Source organism: Oncorhynchus keta, chromosome 26 (genome assembly GCF_023373465.1).
Source record: "Oncorhynchus keta strain PuntledgeMale-10-30-2019 chromosome 26, Oket_V2, whole genome shotgun sequence".
Taxonomy (NCBI): Eukaryota; Metazoa; Chordata; class Actinopteri; order Salmoniformes; family Salmonidae; genus Oncorhynchus; species Oncorhynchus keta.
Window position 1 is genome coordinate 2,204,769 of NC_068446.1, and position 12,497 is coordinate 2,217,265.

The 12,497-nt window shown below is 46.8% G+C and overlaps 1 pseudogene; it reads left to right on the forward strand.

Annotated features, from left to right (window-relative positions):
• The window catches only part of LOC118382413 (desmoplakin-like), a 35,083-nt pseudogene extending 23,814 nt beyond the window's left edge, over positions 1 to 11,269 (forward strand).
• Positions 11,270 to 12,497: the final 1,228 nt, after the last annotated feature.

The window sequence follows — 12,497 nt, forward strand, 5'->3', positions numbered from 1 at the left end:
CCCTACAGTCAAACATCTGTGATGTTATATCACCTTCCCTACAGTCAAACATCTGTGATGTTATATCACCTTCCCTACAGTCAAACATCTGTGATGTTATATCACCTTCCCTACAGTCAAACATCTGTGATGTTATATCACCTTCCCTACAGTCAAACATCTGTGATGTTATATCACCTTCCCAAACATCTGTGATGTTATATCAGTCAAACATCTGTGATGTTATATCACCTTCCCTACAGTCAAACATCTGTGATGTTATATCACCTTCCCTACAGTCAAACATCTGATGTTATATCACCTTCCCTACAGTCAAACATCTGTGATGTTATATCACCTTCCTACAGTCAAACATCTATGATGTTATATCACCTTCCCTACAGTCAAACATCTGTGATGTTATATCACCTTCCCTACAGTCAAACATCTGTGATGTTATATCACCTTCCCTACAGTCAAACATCTGTGATGTTATATCACCTTCCCTACAGTCAAACATCTGTGATGTTATATCACCTTCCCTACAGTCAAACATCTGTGATGTTATATCACCTTCCCCGCAGTCAAACATCTGTGATGTTATATCACCTTCCCCGCAGTCAAACATCTGTGATGTTATATCACCTTCCCTACAGTCAAACATCTGTGATGTTATATCACCTTCCCTACAGTCAAACATCTGTGATGTTATATCACCTTCCCTACAGTCAAACATCTGTGATGTTATATCACCTTCCCTACAGTCAAACATCTGTGATGTTATATCACCTTCCCTACAGTCAAACATCTGTGATGTTATATCACCTTCCCTACAGTCAAACATCTGTGATGTTATATCACCTTCCCCGCAGTCAAACATCTGTGATGTTATATCACCTTCCCTACAGTCAAACATCTGTGATGTTATATCACCTTCCCTACAGTCAAACATCTGTGATGTTATATCACCTTCCCTACAGTCAAACATCTGTGATGTTATATCACCTTCCCTACAGTCAAACATCTATGATGTTATATCACCTTCCCTACAGTCAAACATCTGTGATGTTTTTGGGGTTACTTTGCTGCCTCTGGCCTTGAACGTGTGCATGGATCAGGAGAATAACAAGGCATTTTAGATGTAATGTCAGAACCAATTTCAGAAAACTGGGTCCTCATTGAAGGTCATAGGTCTTCCAGCAGGACAATGACCCCAAACACACTTCAAAAAGCACCCAGGAATGGTTCAAGATAAAACACTGGACTGTTCTGATGTGGCCAGCAATGAGTCCAGATCTATGTGCTACCAAATAATATATAAGTCTAGGGTGTCAATAATTTTATCAATGCCATTTCTGTTTATTATCTTATTTAAATGGATATATTAAGTTCTTTAAAAAAAAAAAAAAAAAAGTTTGGTAATATTAACGGGGAAATACAGAATTGTGGAGACCAAATATTTTGGTAAATTTCAACATATTTTTTGTGAAAATTGTGAGTTACTTGAAAAAAGTGCAAGGGTGCCACGATGCAAATTTGTTGTGTTTTTTCAAGATGGCCCTTGTGCTGATTGAGTTTGACACCCCTGTTTTAGACCTTGTAGTAGGGCTTTCATTATAGATTCAAGTTTATTTGCCAAGTTGCAAATATTATTATCCACTCTACTTGACCCTAATCCTTCATTCTCCACCTGTAGATGCGTAACACCAGGATCGACCTGTTGGAGGAGGAGCTACGGCTGCTCAAAGAGGACATTGAGGACCACAACGCTAAGAACAGTTCTCTGGAGGAGGCGTTAGTCCGCTACCGGCTTGAGCTGTCCCAGTCGCAGGAGCAGCTCCTCTCTGTGGAGGAGGTGAAGAGGAGCACGGCCCTGCAGTGCAGCGCCACTCAGGACTCCCTTGCCTCCACCTGCGGCCAACTGAAGGAGCTGCAGGAGCAGGTGACCCGCCTCAACTCCCTCGTCGAGGAGGAGAAGAGGAAGAGGAGGATGGCGGATGAGCGCTACGGGGAGCAGCAGGATGAGCACGAGCAGGTGCTGAGGAGGAGGCAGAAGGAGTTGGAGCAGGCCAACTGGGCAAAGATGGAGGTGGAGAAGAGCGTGGGGACCCAGGAGAGGGAGGCAGAGCGGTTAAGGAAGCAGCTGGAGGAGGAGGAGCAGCGCTTCAAAGAGCTGGAGCAAGAGCTGTCTAAGGTAAGGAGACAATGCAGTGTGGAGATCAGTAAGCTAAAGCTCAGCTACGAGTCCCAGATTACCATCTGCAGGACGGACATCCAGCACCTGTCTTCCCAGAGGGAGGAGGTGGACCAGGGCATCAAGTTGCAGTGTGAACGGCTAGAGGCTGATAGGAGGGACCAGGAGGACCAGCTCAGGAGGCTGAATGTGTCTCTGAGTCAGGCCGAGGAGCAGAGGACGATGGCGGAGGAGGAGGCCCATTCTCAGAGATCTGTGGTCACAGAGGAGGCGCGGAGGAGAAGGGAGCTGGAGGCGCAGGTGGAGATATTAGTCAGGCAGAGAGGGGAGGACAGTAGTCAGTATAGAGGTGAGGTGTCAGAGCTCACCAAGGCCCTGCAGGACAGAAGCGACCAGCTGGTCCTCCTCACACACAGCCTGGACGAGGAGCAGAGGAGGAGGAGAGCATTGGAGGAGGAGAGGACCAGGATGGAGCTGCTTCTGGGGGTGATTCAGGGCAAATGGACCTCCTCCTCCCAGGCTGTGACCCGGCTGAGGGAGGTGGAGGAGGAGCTGGTTAGTATCTGTACAGAGTTTAAGAAGGTGAGCGGTGAGAAGAACAAGGCAGAGCAGACTGTAGCCAGGTTACAGGGATGCATCAAGGAGCTGCAGGCTACTCTTGAAAGGAAAGATGGGGAGGTGGAGGCTTTGAGGAGAACCGGCCAGGAGGAGGTGATCAAGAGGAGGCACGTGGAGACAGAGCTCCAGAAAACCAACCACACCATGCGGGAGTACACCAGCACCATCACCACCCTGCGTCGCAGTCAGGAGGAGGCCAAAGCCGTGGGGAGGAGGGGAGAAGAGGAGCACAGGAGGAGCTAGAGAGGAGGTTGAAGGAGTTCAAAGCCTCCACGGAGTGTCTGGCGTCTCTGAGCTCCGAGCTAAAGTCACTCCAACAGCATCTCCTCCAGGAGCAGGCCAAGGTCCGCTAATCTCCGTAACGAAACACTCTACAAGACCATCGAGGAGAAGACCCGAGTGCTCAACGAGAGCTCGGTAGAACACGAGCGTCTCCAGACCCTGACCCAGACCCTGACCAAAGAGCGACTGCGGCTCGAGGAGGAGTTGAGGGGGGTGAAACATGAGAGGGAGGAGCTGCTGAGGACCAGACAGGGGGCTGATGACGAGCTGGTGGCCCAGATCACTGTCCTGGAGCTGCAGCTGAAGAGCAGCTCGGGAAGCAGCCTGGATACCCAGAGCCTGGTGGCAGAGCTCTCTTCGGAGAGGGAGAAACTCAGGATGGAGATAGGGCAACTCCAGGGTCAGGTCTTTGAGGTACTTGTCTTGAACCTCAGAGGTTCATGTCGGACTGTTTTGTGTTTCTTCAAATCAGACTGATTTAGTTAGTTGGTGGATAGCTTTAGCTGGCTGCAGACAATCCGTTTATCTTGCATGCTGGCAAACCTCATGGAGATGCCTGCCTTTGCTTGTTTATTGTGAAACCCATGCAAGGCATGCATCCTTGTATGTGTTGTGATTTGCATTTTCAATTGAAAGATTGAAAAAAAAAAGGAATGCAAATGCAATCTGTGCATCCAATGGGGTTGCCTTCACCATACTGCTTTCTCACACCCCTGCCCACAACTAGATACTTCCTCTGTTGATTTACCAATCATCAGGCTTTTTGCCTTTGCTTTGTTTTGTCTCCAGTGATCCACAGTGTCTACATCATCACTGATCTTGTCCTCTGGTCTTAATGTAGTCTCTGTCCTTGTAATTATTGTCGTGTCCATGTATCTAGTAATATTAGTAGATAGATTATTGTTTGTCTAGTCTAGTAAACTGGTAATCAGTCTCTGACAGTATCTGTCTATTTCCTTTGAATGTACAGGAAACCAATTGCACTCTTGTTTCCATGTTCGGGTCATTTTAATTGACCAATGAGAACTGCTTATTGCCAATGTGTGGGTAAGTTATTGAGAGCTGTGTTTTGTTTTTCAATAACAGAGCATGCTGTTCTTATTGTAAATGCCAAATCAGCTAATTCTGTGACATTTTCTGACAAAATAATTCATCATTATTCTAAAACTAATCACTCAACTAATATTTTGCAGGTGGACATTTATTGTCATGAATCTTGTCCTGGAGGCAGAACTGAGCGATTTCCGCTTAGATAGGCCAGCTGCAAAATCTAAATGGGCTATATTGTAAATATTTATGAAAACTAAGCTTAATTCAAGGTTACGGGAACCACTAGGCATTCGGGTTAGCAGTATGGTTAAGGTTAGGTTTTAAAAAAACTGTGCCAATTAGTGACCACCCTGCAGAGATGCCTCAAGAACAAGATTAATGACGAAAAACGCTAACCTGCTAATATTCTGCCCCTTTGTCTATCTGTCTATCACACCTTCACCCCTCTGGTGACTGCCTCTCTCTCCTTCTCTTCCTCTCTCTCTCTCTCTCCCTTGACCCTTCTCCCCCCCTGTCTCTCCCCATCCAGACATCCTGTCTGATTCAGTCCACTGAGACCCAGTACAACGAGATAGAGATGGAGAGAGATGCTCTGCTGTTGAAGCTAAAGCAGACAAACCAGGACAGAGCTCGCTCTCAGAAGCTAGAGGAAGAGCTGAACCACATGAAAGTCTCTCTTGAGTCCGAGTCACGCATCAAGCTGTGCCTGCAGGAGGAGAACGAGAAGGTGTGTATTGTTGATTTCACTTTGCTGTCTGGAGTCAATCTTATATATGTATTTTAAATTTGATTAATTAATTCATTCCTTTATTTATCTATCCATCCATCCATTGATTCATTCATTTATGATTCATATTAAATTAATTTGTATTATTATCATATTTTATATTATTTATTCATCCATCAATTAATACATTTATTCATCCATTCAGGTCAAGAAGGACTTCCTGTACTGGAAGGGCCAGTACGAGTCCAAGGAAGGCGAGGTGAGGCAGTTTAACTCGGAGAAGGAGAAGCTGGAGCGGGAGAGGAGCTCTCTGAAGACTGAGATAGAGCGGTTGATGAGAGAGCTGAGGGAGGTGGAGGAGCGTTATAAGAGCAGGCTGCTGATCACCCAGACCCAGTTCTCTGAACTCACCTCCGTCAGAGACTCCCTGGAGGCAGAGTTGAGTAAACTCAGGGAGAGGCCCTACGCCTTCGCCAAACACACCCAGATGGACGAGAGCGGAAAGAAATATTTGGACCGCGCCACGCTGGTCTTCGAAGGTGTCCGCAAAATGGTGACTGCCAAGCAGCTGCTGGACTGTGGGGTCTTCAACAAAGTGACTTACGGACAGCTCCTGAACGGTCAGAAGACCGTCCGCGAGGTGTCTGTGGAAATCAAACTCAATCTTAAGGGGACTGGTAGTATCTCTGGTGTGGATGTGGGACCTCAAGGTAAAATGTCCCTCACAGAGGCCAAGAGAGAGAACATCCTCTCTGAAGACAGCGCCATCTTGCTGCTAGAGGCCCAAGCTGCCACAGGCCACATTGTGGATCCCAGAGCCAACGAGAAGATGACGGTGCAGGAGGCGTGCAGGAGAGGAGTGGTATATGAGGAGGACAGAGAGAGGCTGCTGATTGCTGAGGCTGCATGTCTGGGGTACCGTGACCCCAACACCACCAAGCTCTTGTCAGCAGGCCAGGCTATGAGGAAGGGCCTGATCGATAGAGTCACAGCTCTGCGGATGCTCCAGGCACAAGAATCAGTAGGGGGAATCATAGACCCTGTCCTCAGTGTCTTCCTCCCTAAAGATGCAGCCATGGACCGGGACCTGATCGACGAGGATCTGTACCGAGCCTTGAACCAACAACCTGAGTGTTACTTGGACCCAGACACCCAGCTGGGAGCCAGCTACGTATCCCTGAAGAGGAGATGCAAGGCCGAACCCACCACAGGTCTCCTGATTCTCCCCGCTCCAGAGAAGCCCATGACAGTGAAGGGTCTCAGGGGAGAGGTGTCTGTCACAGACCTGACCTCTTGGAGAAATCTGACATGGACCAACTGAAGGAAGGCAAACTGACCAGCCAGGACATCGAGCACCGGTTGAGGTCGTACCTCCGTGGCTCCACCTGTATTGCCGGGGTCTACAACGAGGCAAACGACAAGACCTTGTCCATCTACCAGGCCATGAAGGAAGGGTTACTGAAGCCCAGCACCACCCTGGAGCTCCTTGAAGCCCAGGCCGCCTCTGGATTCATGATTGACCCCGTCAACAACCTCTGTCTGACCGTGGTCGATGCCTACAAGAGGGGCCTGGCTGGGCCGGAGTTCAAAGACCAACTGTTGTCTGCAGAGAGGGCCGTCACCGGGTATAAAGACCCAGGCACGGACAAGATCATCTCCCTGTTCCAGGCCATAGAGAAGGGGCTGATCGAGAAGGGACATGGGATCCATCTACTCGAGGCTCAGATTGCCAGCGGGGGCATCATCGACCCCAGACACAGCCACCGCATCGAGGTGGTGACTGCCTATAAGAAGGGCTACTTCAGCAAGGAAATGAACCAGATCCTGACAGACGAAGGGGACAACTCCAAGGGCTTCTTCGATCCAAACAACCAGGACAACCTAACTTATCTCCAGCTAAAGAAACGCTGCATCATAGACCAGAAGACTGGCCTGGTTCTCCTCTCCATCAAGAAGAAGAAGGAACCGCCTCAGCCCATCACCCAGAAGAGCACTCAAAGGAAGAGGAGGGTGGTGATTGTAGACCCAGACACCAATAAGGATATGTCGGTGAAGGAAGCGTACGACAAGGGGCTGATCGACCACGAGATGTTCCTGGAGCTGTCGCAGCAAGAGTGGAAATCACCACCCACCTAGGATGGATCCAAGAGATTGGTCATCTTCGACAGAAAGACGGAGATCCAGTATGACATCAGAGAGCTGCTGGAGAAGAGTGTGATCAACCAATCATTGTACGACCAGTACAGATCGCAGATGATTACTCTCACACAGTTTGCTGACATCATCACCAGCAAGACCAAAGCAAACAGATCCTCTGCTTCGTCTTCCTCCTCCTCATCGACATCGTCATCCAAAGCCAGAGCAGCAGCAACATCAGCAGCAGCATACTCATCCCCGCTGTCTTCATCAACCACCTACTCACCACGGATCACTTCAACATCATCTACTTCCATCAAGGCTGAGAAGACGAGCTCCATCATTGGCAGCTCCATCATTGGCAGCTCCATCATTGGCAGCTCCATCATTGGCAGCTCCATCATTGGCGACTGCTCCACCATCACCAGATCCACCACCAGCAGCTCCTTTACCCAGCCCGATGGCCCTTCCTCTCCCAGCACTCGGAAGCATATCGCCAGTATCTCTGTCTCCCTGGCTTGCCCTGCTGAAGCTGTGGTCTTGGATGGGGAGCAGAGCCCCGTGGGCGCCATCTTTGACATAGAGGCCCTAGAGAAGATCTCCATCGCCGAGGCTCACAAACGTGGGCTGGTGGACAGCATTTCTGCCCAGAGACTACTGGAGGCCCAGGCTTGCACCGGAGGCATTGTAAACCCTTCCGATGGACGGCACCTGTCCATCCAGGAGGCCTCCAGCCAGGGGATCATCGAGAACGACATGGCTACCAGGCTGAAGCCCGCCCAGAAGGCCTACATCGGGTTTGAAGACATCAAGTGTAAACATAAAATGTCCGCTGCTGAGGCCATGAGGGAGAAGTGGCTTCCCTATGAGGCGGGCCACCGCTTCCTGGAGTTCCAGTTTGTTACTGGAGGCCTGTATGACCCAGAGCTGGGCCGCAGGAGGACCATCAAGGAAGCTCTCAAAGAGGGCTGGCTGGATGGAAGAGGGGCCCAGAAGCTCCAGGACACGAGGCACCATGCCAAGAACCTGACCTGCCCCAAGACCAAGCTGAAGATCTCTTACAAAGAAGCAATGGATAACTGCTTGGTGGAGGAGAATACAGGAGTCAAGATGCTCCAGGCTGCCTCTGCCTCCTCCAGAGGGATCAGTAGTCCGTACAACTCATCCACTCCCGGGTCCACATCGGGCTCCAGGACCGGGTCGAGGGCGAGCTCTCGGAGAGGCAGCTTGGACCTGGGATCATCTGGCTCCTCCAGACGATACAGCATCGTCAGCAGCACCACCTACAGCCGCACCTCCTTCAGTTCCAGCTCCATGTCATAGGGTGATGGAGAAGAGGGAAAAATAGAGATAACTATTAATTAGTTACATTAACTTAGTCCTTGTCTTAACCTCTGCATACTTTTAGTTTTTTGTTTCACATATGACCTTTTGCTTTACGTATGTAAGGAAGCCCTGCTTATTGGTCAGTTAGAAATGTGTCTGTCCTAAATAAAGAGGTCCCATCAAATGTTGTATCTTCTGTTTAAAGTGGCTGCAGACTGATAACAATGAAACAAACATTCCTGGGTGTTTGAATGGGAAAAAAAGACTTCATGTAAATTGTATTTGTTCTCTCTGACATCATGATACGAGCATTTTGCTGCCAGATAATATTTTTTCAAAACTGTTGTACTACAGTATAAATGTATCATTTTGATGACAATAATGTAACACATTTATAAATGTATAAAAAGTTGGATGGGAGAGGGTTAGTGTCTTATGTGTGTTTTGGGGAACATTCCTAATAGGTGTGAGGTACAGTACTGTTGTGTGTTTTGGGGAACATTCCTAATAGGTGTGAGGTACAGTACTGTTGTGTGTTTTGGGGAACATTCCTAATAGGTGTGAGGTACAGTACTGTTGTGTGTTTTGGGGAACATTCCTAATAGGTGTGAGGTACAGTACTGTTGTGTGTTTTGGGGAACATTCCTAATAGGTGTGAGGTACAGTACTGTTGTGTGTTTTGGGGAACATTCCTAATAGGTGTGAGATACAGTACTGTTGTGTGTTTTGGGGAACATTCCTAATAGGTGTGAGGTACAGTACTGTTGTGTGTTTTGGGAACATTCCTAATAGGTGTGAGGTACAGTACTGTTGTGTGTTTTGGGGAACATTCCTAATAGGTGTGAGGTACAGTACTGTTGTGTGTTTTGGGAACATTCCTAATAGGTGTGAGGTACAGTACTTTTGTGTGTTTTGGGGAACATTCCTAATAGGTGTGAGGTACAGTACTGTTGTGTGTTTTGGGGAACATTCCTAATAGGTGTGAGGTACAGTACTGTTGTGTGTTTTGGGAACATTCCTAATAGGTGTGAGGTACAGTACTGTTGTGTGTTTTTGGGGAACATTCCTAATAGGTGTGAGGTACAGTACTGTTGTGTGTTTTGGGAACATTCCTAATAGGTGTGAGGTACAGTACTGTTGTGTGTTTTGGGGAACATTCCTAATAGGTGTGAGGTACAGATCCAGAGTCGGCTTTCTATTCCGCAACAAAGCCTCCTTCACTCACGCTGCCAAGCTTACCCTAGTAAAACTGACTATCCTACCGATCCTCGACTTCGGCGATGTCATCTACAAAATGGCTTCCAACACTCTACTCAGCAAACTGGATGCAGTCTATCACAGTGCCATCCGTTTTGTCACTAAAGCACCTTATACCACCCACCACTGCGACTTGTATGCTCTAGTCGGCTGGCCCTCACTACATATTCGTCGCCAGACCCACTGGCTCCAGGTCATCTACAAGTCCATGCTAGGTAAAGCTCCGCCTTATCTCAGTTCACTGGTCACGATGGCAACACCCATCCGTAGCACGCGCTCCAGCAGGTGTATCTCACTGATCATCCCTAAAGCCAACACCTCATTTGCCGCCTTTCGTTCCAGTACTCTGCTGCCTGTGACTGGAACGACTTGCAAAATCGCTGAAGTTGGAGACTTTTATCTCCCTCACCAACTTCAAACATCAGCTATCCGAGCAGCTAACCGATCGCTGCAGCTGTACATAGTCTATAGGTAAATAGCTCACCCTTTTTCACCTACCTCATTCCCATACTGTTTTTATACTGTTTTTATTTATTTACTTTTCTGCTCTTTTGCACACCAATATCTCTACCTGTACATGCCCATCTGATCATTTATCACTCCAGTGTTAATCTGCAAAATTGTATTATTCGCCAACCTCCTCATGCCTTTTGCACACATTGTATATAGAATGCCCATTTTTTTCTACTGTGTTATTGACTTGCTAATTGTTTACTCCATGTGTAACTCTGTGTTGTCTGTTCACACTGCTATGCTTTATCTTGGCCAGGTCGCAGTTGCAAATGAGAACTTGTTCTCAACTAGCCTACCTGGTTAAATAAAGGTGAAATAAAAAAATAAAAATAAAACAGTACTGTTGTGTGTTTTTGGGAACATTCTAATAGGTGTGAGGTACAGTACTGTTGTGTGTTTTGGGAACATTCCTAATAGGTGTGAGGTACAGTACTGTTGTGTGTTTTGGGGAACATTCCTAATAGGTGTGAGGTACAGTACTGTTGTGTGTTTTGGGGAACATTCCTAATAGGTGTGAGGTACAGTACTGTTGTGTGTTTTGGGGAACATTCCTAATAGGTGTGAGGTACAGTACTGTTGTGTGTTTTGGGGAACATTCCTAATAGGTGTGAGGTACAGTACTGTTGTGTGTTTTGGGGAACATTCCTAATAGGTGTGAGGTACAGTACTGTTGTGTGTTTTGGGGAACATTCCTAATAGGTGTGAGGTACAGTACTGTTGTGTGTTTTGGGGAACATTCCTAATAGGTGTGAGGTACAGTACTGTTGTGTGTTTTTGGGGAACATTCCTAATAGGTGTGAGGTACAGTACTGTTGTGTGTTTTGGGGAACATTCCTAATAGGTGTGAGGTACAGTACTGTTGTGTGTTTTGGGGAACATTCCTAATAGGTGTGAGGTACAGTGCTGTTGTGTGTTTTTGGGGAACATTCCTTATAGGTGTGAGGTACAGTACTGTTGTGTGTTTTGGGGAACATTCCTAATAGGTGTGAGGTACAGTACTGTTGTGTGTTTTGGGGAACATTCCTAATAGGTGTGAGGTACAGTACTGTTTCGTGCATGGGATGTGAGACAGTGTCATAATAACATTGCTTAGTGTTTATACTGTTAGTGTAATATGGGGCTGTCTTCTTTTATTTAACACAATGTAACTATTTTTCTATTTCTCCAAAATAAAATGTTACATCCTTGCTCTTTGGTTTCTGTGTGAAATAGCCTATTTATGGTCAGTAAAATGATGTAATGGTCTTTGTACGAGTGCGTAAAAAATACCACGCTAAGCCTACAATAGGCCAGTGTCCTTAGACACTGTAGTCACAGTCATAAATATTGCGTGAAATAAACACAGAAATCATCAATGATCATTTAGAATGTGCCAGATGGCCCTCACATAAAGCCTAAACTAATCTGCAATTCAGAGAGAGCAGTTTCTACATCTGGTTTAGAGAATATAACTACAGAACAATCAAATCATGAATAGTTTATCCTTACAATGTTAAACTATACAAGTGAGCCAAACTATACCGAAAAAAATATATAAACGCAACCTGCTACAATTTCAAAGATTTGAATGAGTTACAATTCATATAAGGAAATCAGTCAATTTAAATCAATTCATTGGGCCCTAATCTATGGATTTCACATGACTGGGAATACAGATATGCATCTGTTGGTCACAGATACCTTAATAAAGAGATAGGAGCGTGGATCAGAAAACCAGTCAGTATCTGCTGTGACAACCATTTGCATCATGCAGCGCGACACATCTCCTTCACGTGGATTTGATCAGGCTGTTGATTGTGGCCTGTGGAATGTTGTCCCACTCCTCTTCAATGGCTGTGGGAAGTTTCTGGATATTGGCGGGAACTGGAACACACTGTCGTACACGTCAATCCAGAGCATCCCAAACATGCTCAATGGATGACATGTCTGGTGAGCATGCAGGTCACGGAAGAACTGGGACTTTTTCAACTTCCAGAATATGTGTACAGATCCTTGCAACATGGGGCCGTGCATTATCATGCTGAAACGTGAGGTGTTGGCAGCGGTTGAATGGCACGACAATGGGCCTCGGGATCTCGTCATGGTATCTCTGTGCATTCAAATTGCTATTGATAAAACGCAATTGTGTTCATTGTCCATAGCTTACACCATAACCCCGCCACCACCTTGGGGCACTCTGTTCACAACGTTCAAATCAGCAAACCGCTCGCCCACACACCACCATACACATGGTCTGTGGTCGTGAGGTTGCACATACTGCCAAATTCTCTAAAATGACGTTGGAGGTGACTTATGGTAGAGAAATGAACATTAAGTTCTCTGGCAACAGCTCTGCTAGACATTCCTGCAGTCAGTATGCCAATTGTACGCTCCCTCCAAAGCGTGTGTTGTGTGACAAAACTGCACATTATAGAG